Raw genomic sequence first — 13,312 nt, forward strand, 5'->3', positions numbered from 1 at the left:
TCAATAAACATATAACAAAAAGAATTTGTTACTAATCTTTCATTTCACCAACCACTCTTAAAAGAAAAGAGATCGCATGCATGCTATTGCTTTATTGAGTGATATCAATACTTAATTAGAAATTACATTGGTAATAGTAGAACTTAAAAGACTAAACTTTAAACTTTAAAACTTAAAGCAAAATGAAAATTGAACAATAAACTTATAAAGAATCGAGATGGTGCTTACCTGTAGGCTGTTTTGCCACTTGCCAATCGTGATTTTAGGGAGAATGTTGACAACTTGAAAGTTGACTCTTGAGCAAGGAACTTGAGTCTTGAAGCATGGAACTTTGGAGGCCCAAATCTCTCTCTCTCCCCATCAAAGGAAACAGCCTGGCCCTACACAGTACTGAGTACAGGGCCCAAGCCAACAATCTGTGTGTGTGTGTGTGTGTGTGTGTGTGTGTGTGTGTGTAGGAGTCTGGACTCTGCTCAATCTTCAGGGCTTGCGGGCCGCGGCCAATCTTCAGGGCCCAAATCTTCTTGCGACAGTTCTTTCTCTCTGTGAGTCTGCCAATGTGTCTTCTTTCTCTCTGCGAGTCTGCTGAACACTGAACATTGAAGTTTTGAACTTTGAAAGTTTGAAGCCTGCTAGTGCTGCCTCACGCCCCCACGCCCAAGTCCCAGGGTAGAAACTTGACCATTGAAGCCTGAACTTTGAAGGCTGACGGGTCACGGCGGACGCTGGATGCCCTCTCTCTCTCTCTCTCTCTCTCAGACCCTGACGCCGGACGGGCCACGGCGGACGACTCCCTGTTGAACACAATTGTGGCACGCGGACTCTCTCTCTCTCTCTCTCAGCCCTGATGGGCCACGGCAGAGTCCAGACTCCAGACGCCTCTCTGTTGAATCCTGCTGGCAGCTGTAGCGCTGTCTCACGCCCCCACGCAGACACCCTCTCTCTCTCTCTCTCTCTCTCACGCCCCCACCTAGACTGTCGAAGCCTCAGGGCTCACGCCCCCACAGGCAGGCCCCACAGTGCCACGGCCGAGTGCCCACTGCCCACGCTTAAGCCTTAGATTCTAGAAGTTAGAAGCCTCAAGGCTCACGTCATGGATGTCAGATGATGGCGCACACTTAGAAGCCTCCACGTCCACAGAGCTGCCACAACGCCAAGCCCACGGGCCACAACGCTTAAGGGCCTAAAGGCTAAGGCTCTGAGGCTTGAGCGACTGAAGCCTGAGCCTTAAGCGCTCTCTCTCTCTCTCTCTCTCTCTCTCCTGAATCCCTCCAGGCTCCCACAGGCCTAGGCACAATCACGACTCAAGAATAAGCAGGAAAGCAAGGCTCAAGCTTGAATGCAACACTCACAAACTGCATGCAGGCTCACGATTTATCATCACAAGTCTACAAGAGCTCTCTCTCTCTCTCCCATCTGAAGACTGATAGTGGTTAGTTGGTTACTGCCAGTCGAGTTACTTCAAGGCTAGATCGTCACTCCAGAGTCCATCTGCCATTTGGCAAATTGCAATGCATCCTTTAAAGTTAAACTTTAAAGCTTTAAAAAGACTTAACTTTTAAGATTTAATTTAAAATATTATAATATATATATATATATATATGTTATATTTATTATTTAAAATCCTTTTCTATATCATTCTAAAAGGAGATTCTCCTTCTATTTTAATATTGAGAAGGATATTCTCCTTGGATGATCCAAATTAAACGGTCTGAGTCTTTTTCACCTATATTTTTTACAGGTAAGTACTTCCTGCCCACATATAATTGAACAAGTTTTTTCTTGAAATGAACCGGCCTTAGGATGAAGCGAACCCGTCTTTTCCCGAACAATGCCTCAGGGGAGCCCATGCCTACGCACGTTCTAGATCACCCCTCGTCTCCTGTACCCCCTTCCCCCATCCCTGAACCATCACCGAAAGCTATTTCGTCCTCACGCTTTCGCTCCATACAGCATATTTATTCCTCATCGAAGCCAAATTCTACTCATGTGTCGATGGCAAATCCGCCCACACACACGACTTGCACTCCTGCTTCGCAATAGCCATAGATTCTGATATTTTAGTGGTTGATCCGGCCTCGATTTTAGTTAATGATGCCTTTGGCAAGTGCTCATACTGCGCAGTGGCGTCAGGCAATGGAAGAATAGCTCCACGCCCTGAAATCTAACACTTGGACATTGGTTCTTTTACCCCTTGATTGGTTCTTTTACCCCTTGGACGCAAACCTGTTTCTTGTAAATGGCTGTTGATCCTGAAATTTAAGGCAGATGGCACTGTGGCTCGCTATAAGACTCCCTTGGTAACACGGGGTTTCTCGCAAGTTCTCGGCTTGGATTATCGGGAGACAGAGAAGCCTCACTTCGCATATTGTTGGCTATAAGGCTCCCTTAGTAACACGGGGTTTCTCGCAAGTTCTCGGATTGGATTTTCGGGAGACTTTCTTGCGAGTCCTTCTCTTGGCCTCCCTTTGCATGTTGTTGGCTATTGCGACTGCCTTGGATCTCAAGCTCCATCACCTTGATGTTCAGATAGCTTTTCTCCATGGCGGCCTGCCAGTAGCCCTCTTACTATATTCCTCAAGAAAATTCCACACATATGTGTAGGTTCCATCGCTCTCTCTTTGGGCTCAAGCAATCACCTCGATTGTGATTCCAACACTTCAATACAATCATGATCTAAAATGGCTATACCTGCCTTCAGTCTACACCCAGCATTTACATTAGGCATCACTCTCAGTCCTATTTGATGCTAGCCCTTTATGTTGATGACATTGCCGTCATCAACTCTCCCCAAACACTAGTTCAATAAGTCATGCAAGAACTATGCCATTTACATGGATGGTCTGACTTGGACTGGGAGGGGCTGGATAATGAGATATCCAATTTTGAATTGTTTTCTTGCTTGCCTGAGATGCAATCACCGAGCAATTTAGAAAACAAGCAGAAGTAACTTTGTCATCAATCGAAGTCAAATATGTAGCTCTTGCAGTGGTAACTAAAGAAGAAATTTGGATTCAAATGGGGATGGACGAGTTAAATATTATTCCGAGGCCTACATTGAAGATCTACTATGAGAGCCCTTCTTGTATTTACCTTGCAAGCAACCCTTAGCATTCAAAGAAGGCCAAACATGTAGAATTGGAGTTTCACTTCATAAGGAAAAGGATCAAGGAAAAGAAATTAAAATTGGAGCATACTCCTGCACAAAGACACGAAAGATTCAACTCAAGTGTTGAGAGTTGATATGACTATGTTTTTGGTTGTTTTTTGTTGGATTTTTAGGTGATATTTTATATAATTTGAATGATGATTGATTGGTTTGGAAGTGTTTAAGAGAGTTTTGGATAATGTTGAATAGGTTTGAGAAGCTCATGATGTTTTTTTAATAGAGGTATGATGAGTTGAAAGGTTCTGTTGTGAGTGCCCGATAGGTTTTGATTGGTTCTGTTTAACTTATGTTTTGTTCTAATTTCTTTCTGTATGAAAGGTTGGAAGGATGATTGATGGAGTTTAAGATTTTTTCGGAGTTTATTGAATGATTCTTCATGATTTTGAATGGTTTTAGTTGTTTTTGGATGACCTTTTATATGGTAATGTAGACCTTTCGTTAAGCTTCTGTAGAGCCTCTATCTTTATTCTATTTCTATTCTGTATGTCTCTGAAGTATTCTATGGGATGAATGTGTAGCTTGGGAGATTTCTTAGTCTTGGAAAGAGATGAATACAAGTTCAAAATAGCTCAAAGAAGCGGAAGAAGTAGCTACTGAAGACTCAAGTAAAGATTGAAGTGACAGTCACACTATTGAGCTACGAAAGGACACTGTAGTGGCTTTGCTGGCTCTTCATATCGGACATACCTCTTGGAAGGGGTATCCACGGGTTTATGGAGTGTTATTTTTCATTATTCTAATGTATTATTCAGAGAAAGCATATGTGAGAGAGACATAGTATGAGAGATAGCTAATTTTCTATGAGAAACATTGTATCTACATTAGAGAGACTATTAAGACTATGAAGATGATGAAAGATAAATCCTGTGTGATGATTTTCATTCAAAGTTTATATTTATTTTGTGTCATTGTGGTTCTTTGATGGTTTCTATGAATAATATGAAGAATGTGTTGAAGTTCTATTGTGATAAATCCATAAGAGAATTGTTATATGATGCTACATGAAGATTTGAGAATATTAGTGTTGTTTTTCTTATTGTGGTTGATTAAACTATGAAGAACATGCTTGTTGATGATATAATATAGAGTTTCTTGCAATAATATCTCAATTTTCTTGGTGTCTCTCTTGGGGATCCATGTTTTTGGTGCGCAGCAGCTGGGGAAAACTACCATCAATAAGTACCAACAAAGGCTAAAAATGGAAGAAGTAGTACTATTGAAAAGGAAGATAAGCAATGGAAGATTGGAGAATCCCTACAACTATTGAAGAATTGGAGATATCCATTGTCAAAGCCACTTTTTATAAGAAGTGCATCCCTCAGTGGCAAAAACATATCACTATCTTGATGCGAGCTCTATATGATAAACAGATCCCATTGTCTTCTAAAGCTACAGAAAGTTGTATCACAATAGCCAATTATTTTTCACCAAACTGAAAAGTGAAGGAAAAAGAGAGAGAATGACCATTCAAGGGAGATTTGACCTTTATTGAAGAATTTTCAGATATCATCAAGTGGGAGATTATGAAAAAGCTTCAGGAGTCATGGTCAGTTGAAGTTCATAAGAATAAGAAGGAAAAGAGTCGGAATATGTTCATGGATGCTCAACAGCAAGATACATGGGTTGCTTAGTGCACTGATAATCTTCTCTTTGTCCAATTGGCAACCCACTGGAAGTTGATAGACAGAGTGTTCTTCACAATCCATGCTATTGAAATCCTTCGAAGTTAGTATTATCAAGACGTTGCCACTATGGCGATTCTCAAAAGAATGAGTTTTGATACCTTCAGAATTGAATATCTTTCTCTCTACAATGGAATGAAAGATGAATTCAAAGACATTGAAAAGAAATAGAAAAAATGTTAGCAAGAGAGTCATTGAGAGAGTGAAGCCCTTTTGATTTTATTCCGTGGAGTACAGACAAATTGGTTGGAGCTAAATCCTTGATGAATGACATGATCAAGAGGCAAGCATTAGAATGAGTCCAAAGGTATGTAAGAAGAGAGAAAGTAAAAATCAAAGCCAATAACAGAAGTCTTCTTTGACACCCTTGTGGCACTCTTTACAGAAGTCCCCATGGCAACTCAAGGTCCCCTTCCTAGTTAGATCCATCCAAAAAATATTAATGACATGCCAACAAATGTAGTCCCATTTCCCATCTTTAAGGGAGAGTACAATGAAGACCATGATCTTCATGTAGCGGAGTTCATGGTAGCGTGTATAGCCAAATCTGCCATAAACCCCCCACTCTTGCATGAAGTCTCCACCTTTCTCATGTACTTTCTAGAAGCCTTTAGTGAATCCCTTACACATCATTTCTTAGCACATTCGTCACTGTTCAAGGCATTACTTACAAAATGATAATAAAGGCATGACGTATGCAACACAAAAGGGTGCATTTAAAGCAAATATAACACCCCACATTGACATGTAATAAACGAATGAAATATGAAATATGAAAACAATGAAATCTAACAAATGGAAGCTAAAACAATGGTGCTCAAATCTCACATGCAAACATGTGTGTGTGTGTGCGTGTGCGTGTGTACAAATAGAGAAAGCAAGTTGCACTTACACATACATATATAGAGAGAGAAAGAGGGTGATGGAGAGAGAGAGAGAGAGAGAGAGAGAGAGATACACACATAGAGAGCTTCAAATACATAAAGAGAGAGAGATACACAAATACACATGCGTGCATGCACACACACACACACACATGTATATGTAAGTATGTATGTACATACATACATACATACATACAAATACGTGTGTGTGTGTGTGTGTGTAGAGAGAGAGAGAGAGAAGAGTATGCATACAGAGTTAGACATGCACATAGAGAAACCAAAAGATATATCTACACACACATATATCACGCATAGAAACGTTTAAACCTTAATGTCAATAGATGAAATTGACAATTTGAATTTAGTTATGTGATGATAATGTATGTTTATTACAGCTTGACGTAAACATTTATCTAGCATTAATTTCAATGAGAGAGAGAGAGAGAGCATGCATATGCATTTGTCTAAGACAAAATCCATTATTTTTATTCTTAGAAAAACCATTTGTAGATTAAATCCATAAATTTGGCAAAGACAATATCACAACATAGAGGTCTCAAAACAAAAACATTGAAAAAAATCAACTAGCCAACAAGGATCCCTTAACATCTAAAGATGGAGGTATGGAGCTTTCTATTCATTTTTGCCATCAAACCTATCAATTGCCCCAAGAACAATTTTAACTCCTCAATGTCTCTTCGGAGCATTGGAATATGCTCCAACAACTAAACAAATTGCTTGTAGTAGTCATTGTCGCATTATTGAAAAGGTGATCTTGTAATGGTCTCACCTCGAATAACATTCTTCACATCATTATAAAAGGCATGAAATTTGATCATTGCACCACGAACATTGTCCAACATCAAACTATAACTTTACCAACTAGAAGCTTTTCCAGGAGCTCAAGAAAGTGTCAATATATATTTTTTGCCAAACATAACTCTCTTGCAAAGCATGTCCACTCCATTTGTTACTACACACATCCATGTTTGCCACCATTGTGCTCAAAACTATATCAGGAAAGATATGCTCATAGCTCATTAATATAATAATATCATTGTTCACCATCCCAACAAAATTTTTGGAAAAAGGAAATGATAAATCATAAAACAATGAACCAGATATCATTTCAGACAACCAAAAAATCAAAATGTAAGGCATAAGATAATAACTATTGAAATTTTCATCTCAAATAGGGAGAAACCAAGAAAACTTGTGCGAGTCGAAAAATCTCTAGATACACAATTAGAAATCTTTTTATGAGAATGCACATAAATGAACATGAAAACCCATCCAAAATTCATCATAATTGATAGCAAGACAAAAAGGTCATAAATCAATTGAAGATAGTCCAACATCCAATGCTGCTACAAACTGTGTAGCAAGGAAGTCACATTTAAGACAATCTATGGCTCATTAATGATTGCAATCCCTTGAATCTCTGCATGTAAATCTTTTAAGGATGCAACCTCCTCATGCAAAGTAGTCACATCATCTTTCAACTAATTAAAAGGTAGGACACATTTGCTCCTACACATGGCCTCCCTAATGGACATTCCATTTAATTGAAGATGATATGCATAAACCAATTGATTTTTGTAGTAATGGTTAACAAAGCATTTACTTCTTTCCTGACTTCAAAAGATTGCATATTAAATTTAATCCAAAGACATGCAAATGAGCATATGAGGAAGGTTTACTAGATCATACCTCCTCTACAACCTAATAGTCAAGAGCAATACATGGAGATCAATTTATCAAGTGTACTATAATAGTAATTGCCTCATCTCAAAAATGTTATGGTAAGCCTAATTAGATAAGCATACTGCGAACTCACTCCTGAATTGTCCTATTCATAGGCTTAGCCATACCATTCTAGGGTGGAGCGTACGGGACAATCAATTGACACTTAATACCCTCTTATCAAAAAATTGCTCAAAATCTTTAGAGACATACTCACCCGCATTATATGACCTTAGGCATTTTAGCCTATACCTAGATTGGTTCTCAACCAAATCAAGCCAATGCTTAAATGTAGCCAAGACTTCTGATTTTTGCTTAATAAGATATGCCCAAACCTTATTCGTATAGTCATCAATGAAGGTAATGAAATAATTTGCACCACCTAATGATATGCAAGGTACATACATCTAAATGAACAAGAGCCAATGGCTTACCCATGCATGTCATACCAGACTTTTTATGCGTATTGCGTGTCTATCTACCATATAAACAATGATCACAAGACTCAAAGTACTTATAGTCAAGGGGTGGAAGATACTGTAAATGAGTAAGCATTTTTATTCCTTTCAAGGACATATGCCCAAGGTGACAATGCCATATACATGTGAAACTGCATCCATTGTCAAAATATGGTCAACTGACCTAGACACAAGCAAGGGGTAGAGAGTATTGGACTTAGCACCACATGTAATGACAAGATTTCCTCGGGTAGACTTCCATGAGAAATTACCAAAAGAAACTACATAACTTGTATCATCCAAAGTGCCATAAAAGATAAAACTCTTCATGAGAGCCAATACATGATGTACATAATGAAGAGTAAATATGCAACCTGAACTAACCTCCAGCAGTTGGACATCACCAATACCAACTATCTCAAGTACCAAGTCATTATCCAAATGGACAGATCCAATCAAACTGTGATAAGAGTAAAACCACTCTTGATGAGGGATCACATGAAAGGAAGCCCTTGAATCTATGAGCTAACATTGAGTATACCATGATAAAGCATTAGTCAGTTGTGAAGTATCAAGAGAAGAAATTGCAAGTATTAAATCATCATCAAAATCAGCCTGAACAATATTAATCACTTCAATCTTAACACTAGATGTGCTAGGGACATGATCATTATTTTTGTCTTGTACTTTACCCTTTCCCTTTTCTTTGCTCTTATCCTCGTACATATTATGATATTGTGGCCAATTATTCCTTGCTTTCCCCTAGTAATGACAAGTCAATGGGGACTTATGACCATGGGACTTATTGCAAGACTATCCACAAATGCATCATCCACTCTGAGTCTAGTGGGTTCAAAGTCATCCCCATTATTATATCTTCCATTTGCAAGTGCAGACAGTAGTCTTTTACACAATAAGGATTATTTGGTGGTTTGTCAATTCCATCAATATGGACATCCATAACCATATAATCTATTTAATACCGTAGTTATTTTGTAATCACTAATCTTTCATCTAAAAGAATCTTTCATACAAAGGGGTTGTTTTGTATGGAACAATATTTTTCCACATAAAAGTCATTATTCAGTATGAAATATATTCTTTAGTGCTAAATAATGTTTATTATTAAAAATTTGTTCTCTATATAGATCTTCAACTCTACAATCTCAATCATTCAATAAATAATTAAGAATTCCAAGAAAATTATTTGACTAACCTAGATGAGGATTTGAAACTACAACACTAAAGATCAAATGTTCTTAAATAAAAGCTTGGTGCCTCTACGCTATATGATGGAGGTATGGCCCTTGCTTTATAGCTTACTATCATACTCAAAGAAGGGGCTTTGTTATGGTACTTGCAAAATCCAATTTGAAGAAGGGGCTTCATAGCTTACTATCATGCTCAAAGAAGGGTCTTTGTTATGGTACTTGCAAAATCCAAGTTGAAGAAGAATGAAGGAAAAACATGATAAAGTTCATGCTATAAGCATGCACTCATAAACAACAAGTTACAGATCAAAGGCCCACCTCCCTCTGCCATATAGCACAAAGTCATCTATCCTCTATTTCTCTCTCTCTCTCTCTCTCTCTCTCTCTCTCTCTCTCTCTCTCTCTCTCTCTCTCTCTCTCTCTCTCTCTCTCTCTCTCTCTCTCTCTCTCTCTCTCTCTCTCTCTCTCTCTCTCTCTCTCTCTCTCTCTCTCTCTCTCTCTCCACGCATGTTACATTATGTAGTTGGTTTCAATACCACTAAGAAGAAATACAAGCAGAAAATGGCTAGTAAAATCAATTTCAAGAAAGAGGAGTATTTGATAACCAACTAAAGTTTGAAGCAATTTAATAGGGCATCTTTGTATTATTTAAACAAGATAAGATTCCAACTATTATAGGCTATGAAAGAAGTTAATAATTGTAATCGTGTAAAAGAAATTAAAATCTAATCACCCAATTTTGCTAGTAGATCTCTTAATTTAGAGATGGAAACCTTAGGAATAGTAAGAGGGATGTGATAAAATTTTCAGCTAGTTGGTTGTATTATGATGGAGTGAGAGTAGATTTTGAGAATCATATTATTACTAATGGTAGTTGTTTTTAATTAGATCAAAGATTGATGGAATTCATAGCTCTAGTGCAATATAGAAGCCTTGCACAAAGATGAAAGGGCATGAAAGTGGTTTGTTATAGCTTAGCACCATAAGTTATAGATGCTAAGATGGAGACTACATTGACAACAATTCACAAGTTAGAAACATCACAAGAAAAAGTTTCCTGAGGGACCATTCTTATGATCATAACACTAAACTTATGGATTAAAAAGAAAAGAAAGATTGCATGATGAGTTACAAAAGGCCTTGAATTTCAAATTAACTTCTCACAAAGTCTTAAGTTAATCTTGCATAATAAGAGTAATTTATAGTAGTAGAATAGAGTACAAATGAAAATGCTTTTGGAGGAGAGGAGGTGCTTATTACATATAAATCTAAACACATAGACTATTAATGGAAACTAATAATTTATCATGTGTTGTAGTTGTTACTACATTTCCCTTTACATATCATAAATTTGAATTACATTGTTTGCATCCATGTTGAAAAAGAGAGAGTGTGCAATGATATTAGACTTGTCCTCATGCTTTTGAAAGAGTGCCTCCTTTATACTCTTAGAGGACAAGTGGATAGTTTGGCAGTTATGCATTAGCGGGAGTTTCAGGTTATTTTTGGCCTTTTAGTAGAAGGAGAGAGAGTGCACTCCACCAATGACAATAAGGCTTTTGTTACGAATTGCTTTTTTGAAATTTATTTTGGCATTTAAAAAATCATTTTATTATTTTTAAAAGATTAGTTTTATTGAAATGGCTTGAGTAATTATCACTTTCCAGTAGTAAAATGGATCAATTGTCAGTTTTGCTAAGATGGACTGGAGTGATTGTAAATTCCCAATAGTAATGTTTTGACATCACATTTAAACTATTTCTCTTATCAAGGCAAAAAGAAGGTGGTGGAATCCTCCTATTTGAAATCTTTAGGTATTCGTATCCTCCTCTCTTTTCTATGCTTGACAGCCTTACGAGTTCCTCTTTGTTTTCTATCTACTCCACCGCACATTTCTACTCTCCATCTTCCCACTCCATGGATGTGTCTACTTAGTGTCAAAGGTCCAATGTTTCCATTGAGTCCATAGTCACTTATAAGACTCTCGATAAGCAAGACAGGTGAGTTCTCTTGACCATAACAAAGGGAACTTGGATAATCATGTAGCAAAAAAAGCAAAAGAGATCCTCAATAGCCAACCTTTCTTATCATCTTGGAAGGGTAGGGCAATAGATTTTAGGCTCGATGGCTCCAAGAGAACAATCAATGGATTTTAGGCTTGATGGCTCCAAGAGAACAATCAAAGAAGTACATGTGCTGAATGTTTTCAAGTATAATAAGCTTGACCTTGAGCCCAATGCCTTCAATCTCCCTTTGCATAGGCCCAACTATAAGTGCAATCTGGTTGAGTTTACTTTCTAGTATGAATGAAGGTTCATGTTTCTTATTCATCTTGTAATTGATAAGATCATTTGATGTTAAGAGACTTGTATCCATCAAGCCTCAAGGAGTTGCAGCCACCAGTGGAATGCGTGGTAGATATTTTTCAATGTCATCCACATTTTCGTTTGGTGAGGAGTTGTACAAGGGAAAGACCAAAGTGTATTGGGCGAGAGGGGTATATTCTTTTACAATCATTTTTACATACCACCTCCCTCCAAAGAGCAATGGGGAACCTTGTCTAGCCTTCTTCCCCTTCTAGATTTTAGGACTAGCCTTCTTCCCCTTCCAGATTTTAGGAGTAGAGAGTGATTGCTAGACCAAATCAAAGGATAAGTAAGAGTTATAGGTGTGAAAATTTTCATGAGGTGTAGAAATGCCTAAAGCCCAATATTTCAAGTAGTCAAAGTAAAATATCTATCTTTATACATGTAACTATTTTTGTGGACTTCTTCTATAGCACTGAAGTCTGGACCTCAAGAACCATGTTTCTAGTGAAGTGTCTAGATGCACATAGTGTTCTAGAGTTTGTGAATGCAGGCTGGGATACAAAGGTGCAAGATGGAATCTCTTGCAAGGTGCAACTAGATTCTATTGTCTACAAGTACATGATTGCCACTCAAAACTTCTTGTACAAAAGATGACACCATCTTTGCAGGAAGTTGGTAACACTAGACCAAGATATGAGGGAGTTGTCTACTAATCATTGATGTTTGGCTAAATGATGAACTATTGATTATTATGAAGCTAGGGTCAAAGTGCATATTACGACAATTGAGGAGGGACCTGCACAACAAAGATATCCAACTTCCTACTTTGTTTTACTTCAATGTAATGATAAAAAAGTGCATTATAATTTGCATTTGTCGATTTTACTTTACATTCACACAATCAAAGAATTCGTTTCCATCACATTATCTCTGATTACTATCTCTTGATATCCGCCAAGTTCCAATGAGGAAGGAAAATACCAATACATGTAAAAAGATAACAAACAATGCCCTACATCTACATTAGACAGGCATAGTTTGACTTGCACACATGTATTAGGAGAGGCCACTACACATGCCTTTTCCACATAGAAACACAAACATTTCAAGCATTGTTTGGATGCAAGGTGTCAGAGAGAGAACCAGGGAGAGAGAAAGAGGAGAGAGAAGACTGCAGAGGAGAGAGAAAGACTGCCAGAAGAGAGAGAATAAGAGTGACGAGGAGAGAGAAAGACTAGATTTAGAGAGAGAAAGACAAGAAAGAAGGGGAAGCCATAGAAGCTGTGAGCAAGAAGGGAGAGAAGTCTGTAATTGTATTTATGTGTCAAAAAGATGTGAAAATTTACATCTTCTCTCCTTTTATACCAATGTTAGTGTGACATGGCATAATATCAATATTATTAACACTTATTTGCTATTCCTAGCTTCTTACAATCCATCCCTTCCCAAAAGTTTTTGTCCTAAAAAACAAACCTAGAAACAACTAGAGAGGAGATGGATAGAACAGAGTACTACTCTATTTTACAGCTTTACAAATGGGAAATGAATGAAGAATGACCATTACAAGAGCTGAATTTGAAGAACGGAAGTAAGGCCCAACTATATACATGATTTGAAATACTTTAGAAGAAAATGGAGCCATAAAGTCTTCATAGAATAGTCCCAGAACAAAGTAGATAGCTTGCTGAATAAACAGTCCATGCTGGACCAAATCTGCCATAACTTTTGATAGAAGTGTCCAAATGAAATGTACCATATATCAAAACAAAGCTCTTGAAGAGTACTTTAAGCCCATATAGATAGCTTAATTCTAAAAATTAGGTATGATAAAAACTGTTCTAAAATAGTGTGTTGTC

Source organism: Lygodium microphyllum, chromosome 23, assembly GCF_053477565.2.
Source record: "Lygodium microphyllum isolate KBCC chromosome 23, Lygodium_microphyllum_v1.1.10, whole genome shotgun sequence".
Lineage (NCBI taxonomy): Eukaryota > Viridiplantae > Streptophyta > Polypodiopsida > Schizaeales > Lygodiaceae > Lygodium > Lygodium microphyllum.